Here is a 22,570-nt window from a genome sequence, read left to right on the forward strand (position 1 = left end):
ATAGAATCATAGAATGGTTTGGGTTGGAAGGGACCTTAAAGATCATCTAGTTCCAACCCCCCTGCCATGGGCAGGGACACCTTTCCTCTAGACCAGGTTGCTCAAAGCCCCATCTAACCTGGCCTTAAACACTGCCAGGGAGGTGGCAGCCACAGCTTCTCTGGGCAACCTGTTCCAGTGTCTCACCACCCTCACAGTCAAGAATTTCTTCCTAATATCTAATCTAAATCTACCCTCTTTCAGTTTAAAACCATTACCCCTCATCCTATCACTACATGCCCTTGTAAAACATCCCTCTCCTGCTTTCCTGTAGGCCCCCTTCAGGTACTGGAAGGCTGCTAGAAGGTCTCCCCGGAGCCTTCTTTTCTCCAGGCCGAAGAGCCCCAGCTCTCTCAGCCTGTCTTCATAGGACAGGTGCTCCAGCCCTCTGTTCATCTTTGGGGCCCTCCTCTGGACTTGCTCCAACAGCTCCATGTCCTCCTTATGTTGGGGGCCCCAGAGCTGAATGCAGTACTGCAGGTGGGGTCTCATCAGAGCGGAGTAGAGGGGCAGAATTACCTCCCTTGACCTACTGGCCACACTGCTTTTGATGCAGCCCAGGATACGGTTGGCCTTCTGGGCTGCAAGCACTCACTGCTGTCTCATGTTGAGCTTCTCATCAACCATCACCCCCAAGTCCTTCTCCTCAGGGCTGCTCTCAATCCATTCTCCGCCCAGCCTGTATTTGTGCTTGGGATTGCCCCGACCCACAGGCAGGACATTGCACTTGGCCTTTTTGAATTTCATGCGGTTCGCACAGGCCCAGCTCTCAAGCCTGTCAAGGTCTCTCTAGATGGCATCCCTTCCCTCCAGCGTGTCGACCACACCGCACAGCTTGGTGTCATCGGCAAACTTGCTGAGGGCGCACTTAATCCCACTGTCCATGTCGCTGACAAAGATGTTAAACAGGACCAGTCCCAATACCTACCCCTGAGGAGCACCACTCGTCACTGGTCTCCACTTGGACGTCAAGCCATTGACCGCAACTCTTTGAGTGCGACCATCCAGCCAGTTCCTTATCCACTGAGTGGTCCATCTGTCAAGTCCATATCTCTCCAATTTAGAGACAAGGATGTTGTGTGGGACAGTGGTAAAGTGAATTGCCCTGATCAAACCTGGACACCAATAGCTCTGCTTATAATTAATTAAAGTTGCCAATCCGTTCTCAAAAGCAGATTCCTAAAATTTTCTTCATGTGTTAATTTAAAATTGAGCTTATTTGAAATTTTAACCAAAATAGTTCACCTTTTTCAAATGATGAGACTTAGGTCATGCATTATTTTCTGCATGATAAGTAAACATCTGGTGACATCTTATTTAAAAAAAATCTGCTTTTGAATTGGATGCCAAAACTTGGAAAGGGGGTGCTAAATTTATGATTTTTTTAATTAATTTGTTCATTTTCTACAAAGTTTTTTCAAAACTTTGCAGATAAATTCTCCAGTAACTCTCTCCTTATTGAGCAGTCTCCTTTAGCAACTGTGCATGTGTCATTCCAGCAAAATACTTGATATCTTCCACCTCAGAGATGCAGAGGTAAGGCTAGATTTACCGTCTTCGAGCTTTGTGGGGTTGCATGCTAGAACTTGTTGGCAGGGAAGTCTCATACTTTCAGTGGATTTGAGTCATGGATAAAGGTCACTACACGTCTTCATAGTCCAGAGTCACTCTCTGGCTCTGAGGTTGATACACACGGCACTGGTCACATCCGTATGCCTACGTCTCCCTTCTCAGCTGCCTTTCAAAGCAGGCTTGCTACATCTAAACTGTCTGTTGGAGATAGATAGTCCTTGTCCTGCACTGACTGCCACACTGTGCCCGAAAATATTTTGAGAGCAGGGATAGGCAGCTGTGGGACACCTGGCACAGTGTAGTTTACTTGTATAGGTGTAGCGTGACACATTCCATTGCAGTGGGGATAAAAGCTGAACTGGGATGAAAAAAGCAAAGAGAGTAAACTGGGACAGAAGGAGAATGGGGAGAAACAGAAAAGGAGACTGATCTGGGGCTGAGATTGAAAGCCAGAGAGTGAAATGGAAGATGGGAAGTACTGAGACTGCATGAGGAATGGGGGTGGAACAGCAATGGACTTGGCAAAGAGGCTGGAACAAGGGTAAAGGGAAGGAGACAGATGAGTTAAGGATGGAAAAAAGGAAATGTTGCTAATGAGGGAAGGGGAAGCTGAAGGGGCTCACTAAGCCAAGTCCTCCACAAGAATAGGGTTAGGACAGAAATTGTGTAAAACAAGTTGGGAAGGAGGATATAGTGATATTCAGAGTCTGGGCTGGAACCCAGGACCCCTTTTTCAGTGTTTCTCAGTCATTATTTAACCTCTACAAAATCCTTTGGCAAATCCTATCTCATCTTCTTTATGTGCTGGTCCATAAAGAACGTAACTGACTACCAATATCAGTTATTCTTCCAGCCCTGGTCACTGAAATCTGCAGCAGATCTACAGGCTCCAATTCTGAACCTCATGAAGGAGCAATGGAATCTTTCACAAAGATGTGGGAGATGATACAAACCAAGTTTCAATGAAAGCTCACTTCTCAGAGCTAGAAAGCCAGGTATGAAAAACATAGGAAATAAAAGTAGCCTTTCTGACTCGTTCCCACATTGTGCATATGTGCTATGAGAGGAGATACTTGCTTGTGTAAGGAATCTTTTTCCTAAAAGACATTTTTAGTGCACGGGACTGAATCAGGACTCAGTGAGTTGTATGGCAATGGCAACTTAATTGATTGGCCTTCTGTTTAGAAATGGAAGTTTGGATAGGGTATAAATGAGACAAAGGATTAAAAAGAGGCAGTATAATCTCCTTTATCAGATAAAGTGAAAATAAGACAGGCATATGGTTCTTTTCCCTCTTGCCCAAATGGTCAACACATTCAAAGAAGGTGTTAGAGGTACAGATTCAGTTCCTGTATTGTTTAAGCCCACATCCAAGCCCACATCGTAAGAAATGGTGAAAGAATTCCCAAATCCTTCTGCAAAACATTTCAAAGGGATACTTGGACAGTTCAGTGATCCAGATACAGCACTATCCTGATCTTTCAGCAGATCAGAGTTGAAAAAATTGAGTTCGAAGTCTGCCATAGTGTGTTCTAGGGTTGAAACACTATCAGTTCCTTTTCTGAGAACTGTTTTCCTTCGTGTGGAATAACCTCAGGTCTGGAACAGTTACCTGCACATATTGAACCAACTGCTTTAAGCTTTCTCTGAAGCAGAGGCAGCAAAGGAGACATACTTTAGCTGAGAAGGATGGTTGGCTTTGCCTTCTGTCACTGATGTAATGATCAGGAGTCTTCTGGGTAGCATACTCAACTCCTTGTATTTGCAGATTATGAAATAGAAGACACAGGCTGTCACAGGAGACCAGTTGTCCACCAGGCACATGCTCTAACAGAAGATTAGACTCGTGTTTGGGTTTAGGTTTTTGCTCACAGTCAGTTATCAGCATTCCACAAACTGTGTGTTGGGCAGGTATACGTAAACATCACACTCTTGAAGCAAAGGTGTACCTGCTTTGTGGATCCCAACAAGGAGCAAAGAAAAGATTACAAAAAGTGGCTTTTCACTCTCAAAACTAAAGTGCATAAGAGCCTGTCCGTAGTGAAATTTAGTACACCTGAGAAACTTCAAAAGCTTTTAAAGTCCATGGCTTTTACGTATTTTCAGGTCAGGCCACAGCAGAGCAAAGATTTTGAACACTGACAAATTTCAGAGGGTCAGAGGTCTTAAGTCCACTTGTGTCTTGAGCCCTATATCAATATGTAGGTCAACATTAACTTAATCCAAATATTTACTGAATGCAGAGAAAAGGAAGCACAATGACAAGTAAGCACTGAAAACTATAAAGCAAACATGAAGGATAATCAGATATTTTGAAAAGCAGCTACACAATGGCTATGAATTATTTAAATAAGAGATGAGTCCATGGCAGAGACCCTAAATTACAGTATTATTACACAAGCAGTAGACTCTGACACCAAAACATTTTACACTAACATAAGAGTTTTATAGAAATGTCAGAGGCAGAGTGATAGGAAACATAACTCATTTAGAATAACCAGAAATCAGATCCTGGAAAAGTTAAGAACACATCTATAAGAAATCTGTAGCTGTCAGAGATCAGAGATGCCCTGTCTTTGTATGAAATATATATCCTGACAGTCATTCACATCCTGATCATGCCCAAGCTTTTACCTTAAAAGGAAGAGTTAGCTGTTCTTGTTAAATCCATATGTTTGTAGATACTTACTAGTTGCTCAGTTTAGTTTATTTCCAAGTTTATTTAATTTACTACCATTCTTTTTCTATGTAGCTATCTGAACCAATGGGAAGTTTGGAATCATGTATCTTGATTTTCCCATGAAGATCACATCGGGTGACAGAGGTTTTGCACCAGACCCGATATGTGACTTCAGAAGTTAAGCATCAGGTTCCTGGGTGCCTGTGTTTAAGGTTATTGGAATCCAGAATCCAGAACAAGGCACCTTTTCCCTGTGTGAAATACTACACGTCCCAGGCCAACCTGCTGGTTTTAGCCAGAGTTGTCTAACGTCAGCCTGTTCAGCACGCAGGGAGATCTCTGTCTGCTCATTGCACAGCCCAGAACCCTTCTCTTAAGGTAGGAAGGAGTAGAAGCCGTTCAGAAAACAGGTCTAAGCTTTCCCTGAGCAGAGCAGGAGCCTGCTTACTAGTCTACCAATTTAAATCTTTATCTAAGAAGTGAGAGACCAAGAGTAGATTCCCACACTGGAGGGAGATCAAACCTGTATGTCCCATGGGCTGTTCTCTAACTGCTTTCTATTTAAGCTGTTCCACTGTGCACTGATATGCATAAAGCCCAGTAGTGAAACATAACTCCACGTCATTCATCATAGCACTTACTGGAGGGTGAGGGAGATCTTACTTCCAGCCCTTCTCTTTGGGACATTTACTATCTATTTACTATTGATTTACTATACTTACTTGGGATATTGGGTGATACATTTCTTGAGAGCACTACTCTTCTCTGTGTTTTTTCAGCCCAACATATCTCAACTGTTGCACGGAAGTCCCAGAAGCAGTGGAAGATGCACCTAGTCACCGTTTCAGAAGCAGCTGTGCTGGTTTAATTGCACAAAGCCATAAAGAAAAGTGTTTCTTCTCCCTCTACACCTGTTCTGGGACTGCTGGGAGTCTTCCTCAAGTCAGTTCAGCTCACTAGCATGGCAGGATGCCATCTTCCACTTTCTTTCTTTTCTTGTGAGATATTTTTCTGCCATTTCAGTGATTCAAAATGACTCACTGAGTGTCCCAGCAGGCACAGAGTGCAGCAGCAAAAGGAGGACTTCCCCTTTTGACAGCTGTGAATTCACCCCAAGCTCAAAGAATGACTTGTCACCTGGAGGCTAGGACACTTTTCTAAGATAGGAAACGTGAATTTGAATTCCTCCCTTTTTAAGCCTAGACAAGACCTGAGGTCTTGTTGCCCTCTCAAAATGAGACCTTTAATTACAGAGCTCCAGCAACAAAGTCCTGGCTCCATCTCTTGATATATTCCAGAGCCCCCGCTTGATTTTGTGGAGTGCCACAACACAGACCGGAAGGCTTGAGTGGAACACTTCCTGGTCATTCCCACTAGGAGAAAGGCTGATCGATTCACATTTGATGCAGTCCTACTTAATTGCAGAGACTGTGTAGAGAACCAAGATCCTCTGAGCATAAGTAGACAACTTTGCTAATCACAAAGCCTGTCATTCCAACCAGTGGTTTGACTAACTTGTGCTCACTCTTCTCTTTATGGACTTGCAGAGATACAAAAGGTCTCCTTGTTTGTATTTCAGTGGAATACAAACCTTCGCGATTTCCTCCTACACTTGCATTTGCAGGGGTGACCCATGGAGATGCAAGTCTTCTAGGTAACTCTCTGTCCTGCATAGCCCAGCCCTCCAAAGACCCATCAAAGCAAAGTAATTTCACAGACTTTGAAAAGGAAAAAAAAACAAGCAGAGAAAATCTACATGGTAATTCTGCAACATTCTTACCAACATCAATGCCTGCATAGCTAGTGCTTTCATAAATATAGATTTCAATTAAAAAATATTTTTATATCTCTCCAGAAAAAACTTATTCTGCACCACTTTACTAGCACTTCATAAGAGACTTTTTCAATAGGCTACTTAATATCAAAGACTTCTCTGTGAAAAACACATGCAAAAGAACCAAGTTACTGAAAAAGGTTCAGTAGTTTACACAAATTTTCTTCACTGTTACCATTTTTTATCACAACCCAAAGCAATGCAAAATCCCCTGACGCACACTTAGCTTTTATCCTTATGAGCCATTTTTTTGACTCATGTTTTAAATACGGATTGGAAAAAACAGTAAAATTTCTCTCTTTTTACTCAGACATGTCCTGCTAATGTGCAGTATGTTTTTTGTGACAACTCTAGCAGTTAACTCAGTATCCCTAACTGATTTCAGTGACACTGCAGCCTTATCGCAAAGCAAGGTAACTCTTAAATGAGTAATAACACAGAGGAGTCCAGGTTAGTTTTTCACCATGGAAAATAAAATTGTATTAATATATATAAGCACAGCAACATCTCCAAGCCATTGAATAGTCCCAACCAGTATTTAACTTGTATCCTCTGCTAATGTTTAAGGCTCTGGAGACCTGTCCATAATTATTTATGTACCTATTGTCCAAATGTTCCTTGGGTTCACAGTCATAATGCTGACTGCAAACTAAAAATAGTCCAAATGAAGAGACAGGCAAAACCAGAAGGCTGCAATGAAGTTTCTGTATCTCAGTGTTTATTACTTAAAATAACATCTAACCTTATTTATGATCCGTGTATGTTTCTTAGGGATGCGGTGGCATGTCTGTTATAGCTCAAGGGGCATGAATTAAAGTAGTGTTCCAGCATTGTTGAAGGCTGCACCCTGCCAGCTGAACTGTAAGTTATCTACCTCTTTGGGACAGGGATTCAGAGGTTAAGAATTGGATGCTCCTACGTCGTGCCTATTGCATTAGCCAACAGCACATAAGGGAGTCTCAAGCACGCTAGCCCAAGGGGTCATCTAGGCTCAGGGGAGAAGCTACAGACAAACCTTTGTTTCTTACTGGAAAAAGAGATGGTATTTTTATATGACCAAGCTTAAGTAATAGTTGTGAGATCATAGCTTAGAGGGGTGTGCTAGAATATGATTTCATTTAATAGATCCATCAGAAAAGAAAGAGCTAACTAGCTTCCATTTTCCTGGATATTTTTTAATCCGTTTTTCTTTATACTGTTCATCGATCTGTTCAACTGCCCTAACTGCATAATTAGATATTTCCCTGGTGTAAAAAAAAAAAAACAACAAACTTTTCCAGTCCCACTTGCTGGGCGCAGTCTTCCAAGTACCAATACACTCTTGCAGGTACAGTGAATCAGTGTGTAAGTTGTCTGTCTATCTGCCAGATTCTTATACCACACACATACACACACAGCCTTAGTATGTGCATGTTCGTTCAGAGTAGATCTTTTCTTGCTAAAGCAATGTGCTCTATGTCTCCCTTTCTGCAGGAGGAACTCTTGTTGGATGGGGAATCCATTGGTAATAGCACTCCATACCTGATGAATATAGGACACCCATTTTAAAAGAAAGAAGTTAAACTGTTGAGCCCATTTCAGACCAGCAGCCTGGTCAGCAGTAGCTCTTCAATGCACTGTAAATGCATGACTGCAGTTATTAGAAATAATCTGACTTACTTGAGGCAAACGGCAGCAAGCAAGCTGCAGCAGCACAGGGTGTGGGTCAGCTGGGCGTGTGGGCCAACTTGCAAAGTAAGCATTGTTACAGCAGTTCACCAGGCCCAGGAGAAATGCTTCCAACTTCTCTTGAGGAAAGCCACACTAGTAAGGAGTACTCCTCTTTGGACTTGCTGCAGCTCCCAGGTATTGCATTAAGGCCTCCTAATTCTCCTACCTTTTCTAAGGACATGATTTACCATCAGTGAGCAGTATTCAGTCATAAGCTCTCTTAACAGGCTGTGGGTGGTTATCCTTTGCCTACATTTACTCTACCACACTTCCCAGCACTCCCATGCAAGCAGCAAATTATATAAATAACTTACTCATACTCACAGTGTCTTTATACACGTACACTTAGTACTCAAGGAACAGCTGCAGACCAGACAAACATTCTCCCAAAATGGCTTAGCCACAGGTGATCCTTCCTACATGACCTTAATTCCCTTTCAGGTCCATGCCTTTGCATCAGTCAGGCTCTGCCTTCCTTGGGCCTTCGTGTTCTGCTGTCAAGATCACTTTCCTCCTTTGAACTTTCAGCAATTTGTTGTTTTAGCAGAGTGAACTTCAATATCTAGAATGAATCCAAGCCTTTTTTGCTGGCATGTTCTATACCATATTCTTTAAGAATGAGGTGACATTAACTCTGGAATTCCCATCTCTTTTTTGCCATGTTTGAATGTTTCATCTGGGGTTATTCTGAAGCTGTATAAAGATCCCATTACAAAACAAAGGGAAATACTGAGTGTCAGCTTTTGGACTGGAGATCAGAAGAGCTGTTTGAACCACAGGATGATGAAGAATCATTGAGTTCTTCAAACAGTTTTGGCAAATCCACTTTGCATGGTCTCTGGAAAGCAGCCTTCCCCATGTGTGACAAATCTTTATCTTCCTGTCTTTGTAGAGTAGAGAAAGGTCTAGCTAATTATGTCAAGGACAGGCTTCATCCTGTAGCCACATTACAACCTCAGTTGCACAGGCTGTCATAAACTACCCCGCTGCATACTCTCAATCATCTGCTGTCAAACCAGGAACTAGGTCAAAACCACAATGAATTTCTAACTCTTTTTGGCTGACTAGGTCTGATGCCATTTGAGGTCTCAACAACAGAACTGCTGATAACTTTCTTATCTTGTTGCCAAAAAACAAAAAAACAAAACCATATCCATGGCCATCTTCCAGTCTTTAAGCCAAGTCATAAGTTTTGGAAATGGTAATCAACTGTGTCAGCTCTTCCTTTGGTAGTTTTACAAGCCTGGCTAAGTTCTGCCTGATAGAAGGTTCCGCGATAATGAGAGCTTAAGCACAGATGAGGTTAGAACAACCTTTACTGGTTTTTAATCAAACAATAAAATTCTGGTCTCACAAAAATGTTTTCTGATGTTATGTCTAATTTTACTATTCTTGACAATTTATTTTCTCAATAAAATGCTCCATAAGAACAGGAACAGAAGAAAAATAACCAGTTTTCTGCAGGAGTACTTCAATGAGACTACAAAAAGGACCAACTATTCTCATAAAGGAGACAGCAAGCAATTTCATTCCAGTATTTGCTAGAAGGCTAGAAAAAAAGAATGGTTGTCTGCACAAGAATATATTAGATTTAAGCAACTGTGTGCACTATTCATGTTTTCATGCATTGCCTCAACTTCCATGATACCTCTGAAATTCTTACACCCACACCCATATCTGCATATGGTGGAAGTGATCCCATTGGAAAAAAAATCTGGACCTTTTCAGTTCACTTATCAAATGAATTAATTATTGGGAAAGACAGTTTACCAAAATTAATAAATACAGCTACACAACTTATTAGAGCCATTCATCTTTTAAGTGGTAAACAAGGAATAAGGAATGCTATGATTTGTCATACCCTACAGAAATACTGCAGAGTGGAGATGTTACTCACCGTTTTGTCTACGTGTGTGATGTTTGTCTTTCACATACTTGCGTGTGCCTTCCTAAGCCTCATGCTGACCAGGGAAGAGCTAACTTCATATCCTGGACATTGCCTTCTCCAGACAATAGAAGAGGATCAAGACAAAAGCTCAAATACAGGGTCACTGCTTAGGTATCCTAGAAATTAATTACACCTGAACAATCATTCAAAGGAGAGAGAAGGTGGTCACATCTTACACTGAGAAAACTGAAAGAAGGAAGGAAAATCCAGTGCAAGGCCCACTTCGTTCCCTGAAACTGTGGATGCTGTGCTTCCAATACTGAAACAGTTTCGGAGAAAGTAGTGAGGGAAGATTGATCTTGCTGCATGCACCCTCCCCCGTAACGAAGGAATTTCAGGAGTGGCTTGAACAGACCTGCATGTTTAAGGGAATCTAATTTTACATGTACTGATTTCTCTGGGTTGTAAAATAATGAAGCATTCTTTCTATTCCTGGCTACTTCTGATTTACTCAAGATTATACAGTACATAAGTCTAGCCCTAATCTGGAAGATGGGCATGATCAGTTATTTACCCTCAAAAAACCCCTACTGAATTTTCCATTGGTAGGGCAAAAGATTTTAATATATTAGAATAAAAGATCCTCACTGTGAATAACAAAACATTGTCAGCGGAGTAGAAGTGATTTTGTAGATTTTCTAGGACCCCAACTACCTGCCTGCACTAAAGGCTGCACTAAAAATCCTGGGGTTTTAGCTCCTTTGCTCCTACAATGTTCTCTATTAATGTAAGTATTATGTATATAGCTCTGTAGGTGTGCAGTCAACACCAAGCAATTACATTCCCCGCTTTAAAGAAGTTGTATTATGCACAGTGATTACTTTAGGGAGAATACCATCTTTGCTACTAAGTGCAAATCTAATGCATAATATAGTTGCACAAGTCTGAGCAATGTGCAAGAGCTTTTTATTTTTCCATCAAGCAAGATGTTTGGTGAAAACATCTGCAGAGTTTTTTGCTAGTCATAAAGCTACTACTGTGCTCAGTCAGGTATTTAAGAATTAGGAAAAGTCAGCAAGCATGTAGACTGCTATTCTCAGCTGTGCCTAGATAATAATTTACAAGGACCCTAAAAGTTTCTTAGGAAACTCACATTTCTAGCTCTGCAAAAGGTTCGTGCTTTCCAAGTTTCTGCTGCAGACTTGACAACGTTTTACCCCTAATTTAATCTGCATTTATATTCATTCACAGTTGAATCCCATACAGTCCTTCTAGATAGGAGTGTGTCCTGTATAGATTAATTCTTCATTCTTGAGGAAGAGGACAGATCAAAGTGAGCTATGCACCTAAGATGGCTGTTGCCTTTGTAGACAGTAATACACTAAAGAACTGCAAAATAAATTGGCTTACATTTCCCAGAGCTTTGCTTTACACAGCAAAAACGCTTGTAGGAAACATTCCCTGGATGTAAAGTCAGTGGCAAACATTATCTTTCATATCAAACTGATAATGAAACTAAAAAAAAAAAATGGAGATGCAAACCTGACATCAAAGTGTTATGTGACAACACACCATTTGTGTTTGATAAGCGCCGCTAAGTCAGAGGGAACAGACCTTCACGTAGAAGAAGGGTTTGCAGCATAGAAGAGGTTTCACACAAGAAACTCACAAAATGCCGGAACAGAACCACAACATGGTAGTGCTACCAGTATTTTGCCTTCTGTTGTGAGGCATTATACATGCACCCAGTATTTCAAATATAGATGTCATTTACTAGATTGATTACATTAGTGCAAAGCTTCTCAAGTTTTATGATGCCTTGGCTTTCTCAACAGCAGGGAACAGTCACTCTTACAGATCTACTACATTTTTGCCAGAAAATGAAAGGCTAATGACTTGAAATATGAATGCCACAGTAAGGCACATGATTAATAGCCACTGAGTAATAAAATCATTGCTGACAAAATATGTCCAATGAAAAGTTTAAATCTTTTTCAATAAAAAGTTTAAATATCCTCTTGGGAAAGGAGTCCTCAGTCTTGTTTCCAGTGCTGCGGAGGCATTTTATTCAATGGCTTGTCAGGCAAGTGTTGTGAAGCAGTCCCCAGCACATGGACAAGAACCAAGACTTCCCATTCTCAGACACATTCCTCTGTAAAAAAGGACACTGTGTACCTCTCCACTTAGTCTGTGTCTTCAAGAGTCCTGCACTCTTTGCTGAACAGCAGCCCAACTTCAATAAGAGTTTAGTGACCCCATGCTAGACCTTTCCATAGCTCAGTGGCTATTTCAGAAAGGAGGTACCACGGACTAAAATCCTTTAAGTTAAGGAAAACGCAGAACCCCTCTGCTCCATTTTGCTCTACCCATTATGTTGCTGTGGTAACAGTCCCTACTTCCTGCCTTCCTCAGAAGATGGTCTGGTGCTCACTCTCCTACAAAGAGGTGCAAGTCCCTTGTGAAGCCCTGAATCAAGTGCCTCTTGAAGCACATGTTTCAAATGTATCATGTGTTTTCTAGCAGCTGATTCCAAATGGCTTTGCTCCCACACACATAAAAACAAAACCAGAAATTGCCATACAGAGGCATATGGAGCCCCCATACTACTGAGACAAAGCCACGTCACTAAGCCTACATAAGGTTCCCTTACTGCTGTAAGGTGTAGTCTTGATCTTCTTGTCTGTTATCCTCATCTCTTCCTTCATGTCACTACTGCACAACCACGCCTACATCAGCATGTTGTCCAGCTGAATGCTAACACATTTGAAGTGTGCTTCATTTTCAGCTGGACCTTTTACCCATCAAACTCCCCATATGAAGACCCAGTTACAAATGCCTGTACAAGGGAAGGGACAAGAAGGCACAGCCTGGGAAGGTGGGACGGTCCCTACTGATAGCAGCGCTGCCTTGATCAGCTGAAGACCATCATGGAGCTGCACACACACTGCAGTGACCTCACTGTGGGAGCACCCAGTCTTCTCCATTATGAAAGCCCAGCCTTGAGCTGTGAGAATCACCCTGCTGTGACTAAACACCTACTCTTATGCTTAACAACTTTCAACTGAGGGGCTAAGGCAGGCAGGGAGAACTGTTACAACTGCCATCAAGACTTTAACAGAAAGGGATTATACAGCCATGTTGTGGAAATGAGAGCCATTCTCAACTCTTCATTAAGACATAATTAATTGGGAAACCATTGTTTTGTAGCATAAGACTAAAAGCAACAGAATGATCAGTTACTTGTGCTAGAGAAAACTAGATTGGAAGCATCAAGGGAACAGAAAACAAGCTGAGCAAGGAAATTTTCACAAAATATGCTCAGTCCAGGGTCTCGTTTCTTCACCCCCTGAAGAACCCTGTGTGGTAGTTGCTTATAGTAGTAAGTTCTAAGTCTTATCTTCCCAAGATTCATGGTACAATATCCCAGTAAATGGCACCAGCCCGCTGGAAGTACCAAATAACATTAAAGAGACCAGAGGGGAGAGGTTGCTTCAGCTAAGGAGAATATGGGCCAGGTGACAGACTCCAGCTCATGGCATGGCTGCCCCCACCAGAAGACTGTCCATCACATAGTCAGCCAGAACACAGCCCCCTAAGCCAAGGCAAAGATCTGACCTGCCATCTAGAGATGGCGAGTATCACCACCACACCCTGTCCCCTACCCTCACTCTTTTCATGTTCTTATCATCCTTGACCTGGTGCCACCCAAGTCTAAGACCAACTAACTGGGCTATAAAGGGGAAAGTAGCATCCAACTTTTCTTCTAAGGCTTTTGATCATTCTCCTTGCTTACATCAGTTGGCCTCCTGGACCTGATACAAGAGGGTACAACAAGCACTAAGTGTGTGCTCCTCATCTTTCCTATCCATCTCTCTTCCCAGCAAAGCCCCACAAGGCTGCACCCACCCCACTACCTGTTAGTCGTAGTGCAAGCAGCCCAGACAAGAATTACTGCTGACTTCTCATTGCTTTCGGTGGACCTCTGCAATAACTGTGACTCTCATTACTGGACCAAAACCCACATCAGGATCTGAGACTCCTTATTTCCCTAAACTGCAATCTCTCAACCTGCATTCTCCACCACGTGGAGGCTGCTAGGCAAGACAGCAACTACCTCACACATGCTGGTGAAGAAAGTCTTCATCAATTTTATCTAACCCTGCAGGAGAAGAGGGTAGCCCCATCCGAATACCAACAGCAGCACAGCAGGCCCTTGCCCCATTCACATCAGAAGTGCCACCCTCCTAGGCAGCCCTCCACTTCCCAGGACTTCCACACACACCTTTCAAAACCAAGTAAACCAAAAATCACTCACCCCTAGGAAGCCTTTAAAATCTGCCAGCTAGGACATCAGTTCCTGTGCCAATTCCTTAACACCGGCACCTTAGTTTTCCTACACAGCTGGCCTGCCGGTGGTCTCAATCGTTAAAGGACCAAGATGCCCTATTGCAGGCACATGTCAATACAGCCCTTGGTACAGCAGAGGGTAACTGCATTGTGGCACTGCTGCAGTATATATTAAATATAAAGCATCTTTGCCTGGGACCTGGTATTTTACACAGTGTTGAGATTTGTTATCCACACCAAGGCAGAGATATGCCCAGGTCACATCATATTTTCTCTCTCATAAGAGCTTAAGAACTCTGGCTTCCCTAGATGTAAATGGAGAGTTTGAGGAAACACAAGCCTTTGATGTGTATGGGGAGATGTAATGCATTTAGGCAGAATATTTTAATTATGTGAATTACAACAGGGCAGCCTGCTCTTTTTCTTTTTTGCATGCTGAGTCATTTCCACTTGGACTCAGCAAACATGGACCCATGCACTGAGTGTTTAAGTATTTGGAATAAACTATTAATGCTGTGCTCTAGCTTTGGCAAGCCTTAAGCACAAAAAGAAATCACTCCTTTTCTTCTTTATTTCCCTGCACTTGTTAGTGCCTCCTTTGGAAGAGACTGGAACTAGTAGAACATCCCAGTTTGAGATACACAGTGCCAAGGGCCAGTGTGCTGAAACTATCTCACCCACTTCCCAGGGACTGAATTCTGAAATGTCTCTGAGGCTTTCAGTTGCCGTCCAGTCTCATTTGTGTACAAAATATGGAGAGATGAGTCAGAGTAATTTCTCACCCTTTATGAAGAAAACCTGATACCTTGTGTATATTTGTGGTATTTCTATACACTGTTTACATACTTGTCACCAACCTAGTTTTATTTTTCTTTTGAGTCTTTTGATTTTTTTATGCAGTAATTGTTCTGCTGAAGTCTGTAGCTAAATGAGGTGTTTATTCAGCATCTGTGCCTTCTAAATATTTACTAATTAAGATCTTTTTAAAAACATTTTCCCTCAGCCAGTTCACTAGGCAACATAACTTTTTCCATTTCTTTGATCCTGAAGCCCCTCTTATTTTTCATTATTCTTGGCAGCTGAAGGAAAATGTGGCAATATATACCAAGCCCTTTCCCACCCCTCCAGTTAACAAAGATACCGGCTGTAGATCAAAGAATCCATCAGAACAAACTGCTTCCTATGCAATAAGCCCTCTGTCTCTGGAATAAGCAAGTTTATCTTCATTGTGCATTCCGATAAGATGTTATTATAGTAGTGACTTTAATTACATTTCTCATTATTACATTAGTGTGCAGTAACATAGGGTTTCACTGAATCTAAATGTGTTAGTTTGTAGAATATGGTGCCTTTAAGTCTTGTGATGGAGGGAAGTAAAACTTTGGAAGCCACAAAACAAAAAAAAAAATGGTTCATTTTACACTCTGTTGGGCAGATGTCCCTGTGGAAGAAATGAGGAAATTTTTCTGCAATATGGACTCAAAGGCGGGAAAAGATGAAGAGATTTCATATAAAGGCAACAGTATATGAACCCCTGTACATACCTGTAATGCAAATGTGGTAAGATTCTAGAAAATAAGTAGCTGCTTTATGGCTTAAGGAATAAATACTTTTTGTCCAAAGTTCATATAGTGATATACCTAGAGGTATATTTTAGTGGCATATCTTTAAATGCTGATGTTTTCCTCCATAGAAAAACAGCTTCTTCTCACCCTATTTCTTTTTTTTTTATGGTAAGACTAGAAGCTGTAAGACTAATGCGCTATCTCAAAGTATTTTGTCTTTGGCATTGAGTGGGTTAAAAAATGTTTGTGGGTATAAAAATATTCTTTAAGATTTGTACATTTTGGACGTCTAACAAATAGTCACTGAGCTGATACTCAGTAAAACAGATTTTCATGTAACTCAGCTTCTCTGATAACTTGATTAAATGTGGGGCCTGGTATTTGGTGCCAGGTGATTCCCAGGGGAGTGAATTTATCGCATGCTAAGTCTTGCAGTCCTTACTCAATAACTGCTTGATCTATAACTTATTGAAAACGGTGGTAGTTCCCATGAACTGCAGTCAACTTTAAATCAGGGCGTAAATTACCAAATGCATCTCCCTTTGAAAGGCACAGACCTCCAAACAGACCATTGCTACTGGTCCTATGGAGTAGTAATAACTTCATGATCTCCAAGACAACTGCTATTAATGTATTTGCAAGGAGTGGATTGTAGCACAATGGTTTTCTTCTTGGAACCCCTAGGCAAAATATTCAGTCGGTCCCCAACTTGTTTTAAAGCAAACACATGGTAAAATGATGCATTGCTTGACCCCTATTGCTTGAAGCAACTATAAGTTTATGAGGCTCTTTTTACTTCTGCCATATAGTGAAAATCCAGATAAATCTGTTCCATATAAATCAAGTTTTTAATTAAAATACAGTGAGTTTTCTAATACAAATGGCATTTTCCCTTCTCACTGCATCCTGCTTTAATGCCAACACTGAACAAGTAAGTTGTGCTTATCATCAGTACAATGTTCTTGTCTGTCAAATATCACTGAGGTTTTTTTTTTCTCTCATTATAGTTTGAGTTTTAAATAGTCTAGTTTATGAAGATGTCTTTTCCCCCGCCCAGAAGGCATATATACTGTCTTTGTTTAAACCATAGGAGTGTGTTAAAATAAAACATTATTAAGAAGATGTTTGCCATCAACATTAATTGTGAACATCTTTTCGTGTTTTCATCTGGAGAGGGAAAGCCAAGGACATCACTTAGTGAAGAGAGTTTCAAATGACATTCCAAGATGGACTTCCTCAGAAAGTGAAACACATCTTTACAGTCTCTGTTTTGAGATATTTGTTAATGAGGTAGTAAGTCCATGGGAAAAAAGTGGAAAAAACACCAAAAGTGTTAACTGGCCTCTTCTTGTCACTGTTGTTTTCCCCTTTCTACAGCAAGAATATGAAGAAACCACATAAGCATGTGAGGATCCAAATAACCATATCTTCTAAATAAACACAACTCACAGGGCTTTTTAGGGATCGCTGCTGCACTATGGCTGGTTTATGAAGATAAAATATGGTGAGAACTATTAAGTTCACAGGTGACTAAGGTAATGGTTCCACATACCCATCCCTTAACATTATAAAGACAAAAGTATTTTGTTTCTACTTTGCACCAAACTTCTGTAGATGGAACTGTTTAAGCTGAGTTTCAAATGGAAAAAGGCCCACAAGAACTGAAATTAGGACGTTAAGATGACCCCACTCTTAATATTTCCAAAACATGCTGATCTTCTTCATACCTCCTCTTAATCCATAACATCGCGAAGTGACAAATCTCTCTACGGAGTCACTTTTAAATGTACTTTCAGGAAGGGTCAGGAAGGATATCCTGTCAGGTCAATAATTTCTTGTGAAAAGTTCTACTCACTAGAACTTCCCTAGCTTCCCTAGCCCCAAAAATTCAGCATCTAACGTGAGAGGAATATGTGTCAGACTCAGTCTTGGCTGGTAGAGAAATCTGTCACTAGATTAAAGAGATTGCTTAAGTGCAAGATATTATGACTTGATTGTGTTTGTGACGTGAGACCAGAAGATAGCTCAGACAGCTATACATGTTCTTGGTAATTTAAAAAAAAAAAAACAACAATCCAGTCTCACAAAGCTGAAAACAGTTAAAAGCTAAATCAGCTGAAAAGAAAGAAAATAAATAGAAAAGGGAATAGTAATTAGGAACTGCGTAAAACATTCTAGGAGATGCTTTCAAAACCACAATCCAACTGAGAACGGAGGCTATTCTGGTTAACAGAGAACAAACAGACTCAGAAGGGGTATGAATGCATATATATTCTATAAAACACAGGAGACAAAAAAGAAATAGAGATTTTAGAAAAAAATAATAATGGAAACAAAAGCAGGAGAAATCCAATGCTAGCCGAATTAACAGTAAGAAAGGAGTTAAGCATCCCAGAAATTACAGTAATTAGAACAATTATTTGTATCAGTACTAGATGGAAATTATAGAACTGTAAATAATAAAGCAAAGACTTCAAAAAGTATCTAGGAAAAAAAGTTCAATGATACATTACTATGCTGCAAGGTAATAACATATTTTCTGTTTTAACAGTAACTGAAGGTGATGTTAAAAAACAAATCCTAACTTAAGACATTTTGAAATCGTCAGGTCCTGACACCTTGCTCTCAAGAATTTTAAATGTGAATGCTGAGGAACTCTCTGACCGACACATGCTGCTTCCACAAATTTTGGAAGGCTAGGAGAATTGAAGTGGAAGACAGGCAATATTATGCCAGCATTTTCAGAGATATATGGAATATGTATTGTAATTAGAGGTCTTTCGGAGCTAAAATCAATTCCAGACAAAACAGTGGAACAGTTTACACAGGTCATAGTCACTAAAGAATTAAGGGAGGACAATTTAAGTACCACCAGTCAACAAAAATATCTGGTGAAATTAAAACTGAATTAAAAGTTTAGCTGGTAAAGGAAATGAGTTTGATATTATAGACTTTTCTGAGGTATTCAGCTTCATGCTACTTGACATTTTAATTAGGAAATTAATGTAAACTGTATTGAATTTGTATTATTCTAAATTGATTAAAAACTGACTAGTTCCTAGGTCGGAAAATGTCACCATAAATGGGGAAAATTTTATCAACTTGATGGGTTTTTAATGAGGGCTCAAAGCGATACTTTCTTGACCTTGCAGTATTTAAATGTGTTTTTAACAACGGCACAGAACAAACTATGAAGTTGTTACTGAAAACTTTGCCAATGGCACAAATTATGCCATTGTTGAAAGGGGAAGAGAGAAAAATCACAGAATCACAGAATCAACTAGGCTGGAAGAGACCTCTGGGATCATCGAGTCCAACCTTTGACCTAACACTACTCTGTCAACTAGACCATGGCACTAAGTGCCACGTCCAGTCTTCTCTTAAACACCTCCAGGGATGGTGACTCCACCACCTCCCTGGGTAGCCCATTACAATGCCTAATAAACCTTTCTGTGAAGAAATTTTTCCTAATGTCTAACCTGATCCTCCCCTGGTGCAGCTTGAGGCTGTGTCCTCTAGTCCAGTTGCTAGTTGCCTGGGAGAAGAGGCCAACCCCCACGCTGCTACAACCTCCTTTCAGGTAGTTGTAGAGAGCGATAAGATCTCCCCTCAGCCTTCTTTTCACCAGGCTAAACAATCCCCAGTTCCCCCAGCTGCTCCTCATAGGACATACCCTCCAGACCCTTCACCAGCTTTGTTGCCCTTCTCTGGACTCTCTGCAGCACCTCAATGTCTTTCTTGAAGTGAGGGGCCCAGAACTGGACACAGTATTCAAGGTGCAGCCTCACCAGTGCCGAGTACAGGGGGACAGTTACTTCCCTAGTCCTGCTGGCCACACTGTTCCTAATACAAGCCAGGATGCTGTTGGCCTTCTTGGCCACCTGGGCACACTGCTGGCTCATGTTCAGCCGGCTGTCCACCAGTACCCCCAGGTCCTTTTCCACCGGGCTGCTTTCCAACCACTCTTCCCCCAGCCTGTAGCGCTGCATGGGGTTGTTATGGCCAAAGGGTAGAACCCGACACTTGGCCTTGTTGAACTTCATACCATTGGTCTCGGCCCATCTATTTAACCTACCCAGATCCCTCTGCAGATCCTTCCTACCCTCAGGCAGATCAACGCTCTTACTGAGGGTGCACTCAATACCCTCATCCAGATCATAAGTAAAGATATTAAACAGGACTGGGCCTAGTACTGAGCCCTGGGGGACACCACTAGTGACTGGACGCCAACTGGATGCAGTACTGTTTACCACCACTCTCTGGGCCCGGCCATGCAGCCACTTCTTAACCCAGCAAAGAGTGCACCTATCCAAGCCATGGGCTGCCAGCTTATCCAGGAGAATGCCATGGAAACAGTATCAAAGGCTTTGCTGAAGTTCAAGTATACTACATCCACAGCCTTTCCCTCATCCACTAGGCAGGTCACCTGGTCATCAAGGGGATGATGTAGTTAGATTGTCAATAGGGCAGGTGAGGACCTCAAGGTCACTCCATCCATACCCATTTCCAAGGAAGGACCAGATGTTCTGACAGATTTTTGCCTAATCTGCACTTCAGGGGAAGAGATTCCCCCCTGATCCATAGGGAAGTTATTCCAGTACTTGCTCGTAAGCCTGGTGCAAGAAAACAGTGCATGTTTCTGCACACTCAAAGTAAGGTGACATGCAGGAGTGAAGAATGTTTGCAGGCAGAGGTACGAGAAGATGGGGAGACTAACCTGGAACCTAAAGAGATCTTGTGCATCATCTCAGCAAGAGCCAAAATTATTAAAATGCTAATGTGATCTCTATAGATTGAAATACAGACATAATTAACAAGTCTAACAAAGTTGGCTGAGCTCCATGAATGTCCCCTGATATCTGGTAGAGCTGGAGAACCCTGGGCTCTTGATGTCCACAATTCAAAAAGATGTTGAGAATTTGGAAATAGCTCAAAGGAGAGCCCAGCAACTCTTAAGATGATTTAATCACTTGATACTTAAGGGCCATTCTCAAGTGTATGAAGGAAAAGGTAGCATAAGCACAGGCTGTAAAGCAACATACATAGTAATAAGGAGCTTTCAGCATCATGTGCAAAGATACAGGATCAAATTGCTAGAAACTGAAGCTAGAATAATTCAGAGCAGAGAAAGCCATTTTTTCTTTACAGCAAGGATAAGCCTAACCACAGAACAACTTAGCAAGGCTTATAATAGATTTTCCATCACTAAAGATTTCAAAATCTATGTTTCTCCAGAAGATTTGCTCTAGCTCAACCATAGCTATTGGCTTTGATACCAAAGTTCAGGGAAATCCTGGGACCTCTGGGTATGTGTGAAGTCAGAGGACAGTGGTTCATTCTTACTGTTTATGAATCTTTGCATGCTCTTTCTTTTGCATGCTGTTTCTTTTGCATACTGTTTCTTTTCATCCAAGCAAATTCTCAACAACAAGAAAACTGTTCAGGTTAGTAAGATGAAGAGTGGACTCAGATGAAATGGCTGACAGTTCATTGGATTCTTCCCAATGTTAGGTGTGAAGTTCAGAAGGTGAAGTAAGGGCAGGGGATTACAGCGGTTCTTGAACCAATGCCAGCTGAGACTGAGGCACATAAATATTTCAGCCAGGTCAAGCAAACAGCAGGGAAGTGATTTCTTATTACACATTTCAGCCACTGCTGGCTAAAAAGAATGGAAACAGAATCCTTCTAGAGTTTACCTTCTAAGATTTACTAAGTCATCAACATTTTTATGCAAAAAGAGCAACAAGTGGAAAAGTAGGTTGTCTCTGTCCTCTTCTTCCACATGGTCTCATAGTTTTGAGGAGGAAGCAATAGAAACTGTCAACTGGAAGATCTTGTACTTCAAACTAATCTCAGCTAGTCTGGGGTCAATCGACATCTCTTGGAATAAAAAGACATCCCAACAGTCACATTGTTCTGAGCATCTGCGAGTCTTGTTCTCTGCAGCAGAGAACAAACTCAGCACAAACAAGAAGACAGGTAGCTGGATCTCAATATGTTAAAAACTTCAGCGGATTCAAGTCAAGTCTTTGTATGTGGATCAAAGAAAAGTAAAAAAACAAGGGAGTCTACAGAGTTTTGGTATAGTAAGATGATGACAAATTTCACTGGAATTACTTAAAATTTATGTTCTTGTAGCTCAGAGCAGAATTTGCCCCCAAAATCTTTAATCACAAATAATATGACTTCATCCTTGTGCAGCTGCTTCAGCAGGTACTTACATACACACAATAACAAAAATCTTTAGCTCAGTTACAGTGCTGGGCAGAAAATTATCCTTTCCAATTCTAAAAACTGTAGTAACCTGGCCAGTTCAAACGTTTTCCTGAGTCTTTTTTAGTTGGTAATTGAAAGTTACCAAGAATGTTTTCAGTTCATTTGTCTGTATCACAGTGTGCTCATTCACTTCTTGACACCTCTTTCAGCTCTAGATGAAAAGTGCCATGAAGCTAAATGATAAATTTTAGATCTTACTGGTCGTCTGACCCAAAAGGGACAGAATCCACATTCTGGTGGCAGTACATGAAGCCACTCAACCTGCTCACCTCCGTGTCTCCCAGTATTTCTGAACTATTGCTTTAACAGTCTTCTCAGGTGCTCCTTGTTACATATCCACTCTACTGCTGATTCCCTTTTTTCCTCTCTCTCTTTAGACACGCGTCTCCAAACCTGCCTGCCTACCTCCTTCTTCTGCCTCTCTGAATTTATAGCTTCACTTGCAGAGTCTGCAGCAAAGAGTAGCGCAATGAGCAATTCTAATGCCTTTGCTGTGAGGGAACAGAGAACTCAGCTGCCCAGCACAGTCTGCAATGCCGCGTTCACCAACATGTTGCACAAGATTGCAGCTGCTTTTTCTTCCACCTGTTTTTCTTCTGAGAATTCGCATCTTAAGCCACAAACATGCAGGAAATTGATGTGAGTAGCATGAAACATGT

This window comes from Nyctibius grandis, chromosome 2, assembly GCF_013368605.1.
Source record: "Nyctibius grandis isolate bNycGra1 chromosome 2, bNycGra1.pri, whole genome shotgun sequence".
Taxonomy (NCBI): Eukaryota; Metazoa; Chordata; class Aves; order Nyctibiiformes; family Nyctibiidae; genus Nyctibius; species Nyctibius grandis.